Here is a 5,056-nt window from a genome sequence, read left to right as displayed (position 1 = left end):
AGTATGTATGAGATCATTCATCACTATTACCTATTGCCCACAACTATGTGGCAGATTGTAATATCTATCAATAAATAAATCTATCTATCTTTTCAAAAAAAAAAATAATAATAATAAATAAGTTTAAGATAATATTTTTTGAAAGTAAAAAAAAACCTATTGAAAGTTCAAATCATTACAGATTCATGTTACAAAGTTTTAAACTTATGGGTGTAGGAGTGTGGTGTACAATATGAATAAATTAATAAATGTTTTATTTATTTGATTATCGCCTGCACAAATTCTACAAGTTATAGGACTGATTTGAAATGTTGTTGGTTGCTATTAAAAAAGTGATCATAATTATAGACCCATTACTCTTACATAGATACAGTGTTGTACCCTAGCACACAAAGTGGACACTAGTTGATTCAAAGTCACACTAATTACAACAAACGAAGCCATGGGTACGGTCTTAGTGATCGACTCAATTCTTGATTAGCCACAGGACTGAGCATTCCCCATGCTATTGTTGACAATCAACAGTCAGTCTTGCAATCATTTTCGATGGTGAGTAAATACATCCTACAGAGCAATGGACGTGACGGGTTTCATTAAATTTGGAGCTAACATGCTTGGATGATTTATTTTTAAAGCTATTGCAAATCGATATTTTTTTAAAATATATACAAAACTATATTTTAATATAATCCAATATTCTCAGGTCATCTGAGAAATCACATATAAAAATGTTTGAGTGTAAGTTGCGAGCATCTCTTAAAATCTACATGCTTCTAATCCCATGCAATCCTTATAGATTTTACGCCACACAGTGTGTCTGATATTTATTTCTATTTTTTTTATCGAAGAACAATGGTAAAAGCTGTTACAACGAAGGGAAATAAATATTAATGTTCCAGTCATTCATTCATGCAATATATAAAAATCAAATATTCATAAATGTTAAAATTCACTCATGATTATGAATCTAGTGAAGGCAAAGTCCAAAAATGAAGACATAATCTCAGTCTTCATTCAAATTCAACATCATTGAACTTAACGATTTTATTAATTTATTCGTGTTGTACGCCACACTCCTACATCGGTAAGGTTGAATCTTAAATGATTTGAACTTTCCATATTTTTTATTAAAAATATTAACATAAACTCCACATCATTTATTTATTTATTTTTTCTCTCTTTTTTTTTTTAAATATATGACATAAACTAACGTTTCGGAGTACTCAGTTTTCAGGGTTGTCTACAATTTAAAAAAACGGAAAACATAAAAAATGTACTGGTTGAGTATGACCACGCAAATATAAAATTAGTGACCTACAACGACAATAAATGAGAAAAATATCTGAGTAAAATGAAAGAACGAACGATAAAAAGAATCTTGTTTACAAAATTGAAGGCAGAAATTGGGATTATGACTTATATTGGAGAAAAATCGAAAAATAAATGGACAGAAGGATAAAACCAACAAAGAATAAAACACAAAAGCAACTGTAAAAATAACAAAAATAAAAACAGTACAACTTTAGCCCATTCAGAAATAAGCAAAAATTAGCCATTGTTGAAACTAATAGTTAATATTGCCATGGATACGATATTTATTTATCAATGGTTCATTCATAAATAAGATTCGTATCCATGGTAATTTTAGCTATTAGTTTCAGCTATAGCTAATTTTTGCCCATCACTGTGCCCATTAAATCATTACGCAATTAAACAAACAAGTAATCAGAAATTTGATTTTAAAAATTCAAAAATATTAAACAGGAAATAAAATAGATGAGGGACGTGTTCCAATCTATATTAAGGATGTTAGTGAGCGAGAAAAGAAGTAAATTAGAAAATGTCAATATTGCTCTTGGTTAAACAACTAATTTAAATTTCTTCATAGTCAGGATAAGTTAGTTCACTCAAATTCTTAGTATAAGGAAGTTGGAAGGAAGTAAAGTGAAATACAATAAAAAAGACAGTTACTGATAACGCTTTTGTTTTTCCAATTCTAGAATATTTTAGAGAGTTAAAAACTACGAGGGTGGTCTGAAAAGTTTCCGACCGCAACGTGAATAACGCAGCACTTGGAAATAAAAGAATTGAATTTCGTTGTTCACCTGTTGACAGTTACCCACCAAAGTTTCAGCCATTTTGGACGCGCTGTGTGTATGTCGTTTGAGTGAGAATGGACAAAATCGAGTATCGAGCTCTCATTATTTTTTTTTTTTTGAAAGGCAATACGCCTATGCTAATCACAGATGAGTTGGATTTTGTGCATGGGGACTCTGCACCATCATTTACCACAGTGAAAATTTGGGCAGCTGAATTTAAACGTAGCCGTAAGAGCTTGGGAGGCGATGAACGTTCGAGACGTCCAAAAACTGCAACTACCGACCATCGCCAAAGTTCACCAAATGGTGCTTGACGACCACCGAAGTAAAGCGAAAGAGATAGCAAAGGTTATGAACATGTCAAAAGAACGTGTTTGTGACATATCTCAACATTTAGATATGGGAAAGCTGTCCGCACGTTGGGTGCCGCGTTTGCTCACATTAGACCAAACATATGTTCGAATGAACATTTCCAACGCTATGTTGGCGCAGTTTAGGCGCAATAAATCCAAGTTTTGGTGTGTAGAGTTACAAGACGACTATGTTGAAAAAATGTCTTCTATTTTTGTTAGGTCGAAAATTTTTCAGACCACCCTCGTTTCGTATGGTAATCAACATCGTTCATTTATGCGACAGCTGTTCCATGTTTAAATCTGTAACATTTGTAGTACACCAAGGTGAGAGATAAATTTTGATTAATTGTGTCTAGCAATATGTCAAATAAATAAATATGAGAACCTGAATTCCCCATTCGTCCCCGTTTGAAACCTGATAAAAAAAAAAAATTAAAAAATCCCATTTGGAAAACTCGTGATTTTGAAACTGATATTAAATGAAGCATTGCGGGTTTTAACCTGTAAATAGTTTTTACTATTTCCCAGCCGAAAAAAATGTACTTGATAATCTGGATATATAATTCAAAAGTTATCGTTGAGATAAAAATTAGACTTCCTAAATTCTTTTTTAACCAGTGTTTAAACCAGAAGGAAACTCAGAAATGTGACTCAGATAAGATTATAATATCGATCATAACTAAGGTAACGGTAAAGGTAAACTCTGGTTAGACAGAATTATTAGAATAACCAATGAGAATGTGCCAGCGCAGCTTTTTCATGAATGGGACAGAAGTCATAGAAATGATCAAGAATTTTCTATTTTTGAGAGAATTCTAGACGTTTAGAGAACACCGATATTACGATCAATTTAATTATTACGTCTGACAAATAAATAAGAAAAAATGAATAAATAAAAACTATAGAATAAATTTCTGTTTTCTACAACTACTGGAAAGCTGAATATCTATTCTTACAACCCTTACCAATACATTTTATATTTTATGCCTTTATAAGGACTAAACATAGTTTCCAATAAAGAAAAACTCCTCAACCGGTTTATTTTATATTTATCATTAAATTATTAAAACTTATTATTAATAATAATTTTTATTTTGTAAATATATTTACCAACTGAATTTTTATATGTATATTATTTTATTTTTCTTCCCTCCCTCAAAATTTTAATATTACTATATTCTCATACTGCTTTGATCTTATATTACTTATGCAACGTTTTCTTTACCAAAACTTCTTTTTTTCCATGTTGTTTGTTATTCTGTTTTTCCCTTTTTCATTCTGTTCTTAGCCCTGTTAAAGGCCAGAAATTCCGGTCAAAACGTAAGCAATAATAAAATAATTTTTACTTATTTTTGTTCTTCACTTATCGCACCCCCAATCATCTTCTCATTAATTATTTTATTCTATAATCCTTCAATTATTTTCAATTATCAACTATTTTCTTTAAATATACGATTACAAGTTCTAGAGGTCAAATTGGATAGCTCTGACATAATTTGCGAATCGTCATTTCATACAAGGTTGGATTCTTTATTTCAATTTTCTTCGCTGAGTTCAGTTTTTAGGGAAGAGACTCAGATGAAGTTGGAAACGACTTTGGTTATTTTTTCCTTTTTGTACCCTTCCTCCTTTTTTCCCTCTCCTGCCAAATGACAGGACGGTAGGTATTGCCGAGTCAGGGGCCTTTAAATTGGTCCTTCCCCACCCCTTGGCTCCAGCCCAGGCAAACGGCTTCCTTGCCTTTATCTTAATTGTCGCACAAATCATATTTAGTCAGTATTTAATTTAAAAATATTTCAAATGCCTGTAGTGTAATTGGGAAATGGTCGGTCTGGAGATGGAAATCCAGTTCTTTCTAAACGATTAAGACCTGTTTCGATTGGATGGAAAAAATATGAAGATTGATGCAGAACTTGCAAGTCACTACTTCTTCGTTAAATTTTTGGCGCCCGAATTTTTTTTTTCTTTAAATATTTTATAATTATGTTACATAAGAAAAAGAATAATTTAAAAAAAGCCTTAAATAAAAAAAAAATACACAAGACGCCCGCAAAATTATGTAAGTACTTACTCATTTTATTTTTTATATAATTGATATTAATTTTATTAATGTTTAATTAATAAAATAGTTTATTTAATCTAAAACTTTAGGGTTATACATCACCACAATTATAAATTACAAATAGGATGAAATTAAATACTACAATATAATTAATATTGTTTATATTTAATATAATGCAAATCAATAATTTTAATTTTCTTTTCATTGCAATTTTATCAATTTGAATAATTATGAAATCAATGAATAATTAATTGTTTATTAACTTTTTTTTTATACAGTGGTTTACTTGGATAATGTTCTAACGAGAATGTTTCCTTGGCACATAAACGTTACAACGAACAAAGATAGTCATTAGAAACTACTTTATGGTACATTTACCTAGCCTTAATTTGAGAGCTAATTAATAGACATCTGTACAAATGATAGTTTTGGAAATATTTTCTAAAAAAATTTACAAAATGTGCATTCAACAACTATACAGGAAGTATAAAACGTTTCACATGCCTGTTAGCACTCAAATTGAAGAAACCAGTATTTTTTTT

This window comes from Halyomorpha halys, unplaced genomic scaffold (assembly GCF_000696795.3).
Source record: "Halyomorpha halys isolate HHAL.00 unplaced genomic scaffold, Hhal_1.1 Scaffold55.1, whole genome shotgun sequence".
NCBI lineage: Eukaryota > Metazoa > Arthropoda > Insecta > Hemiptera > Pentatomidae > Halyomorpha > Halyomorpha halys.
This window is presented reverse-complemented; position numbering follows the sequence as displayed.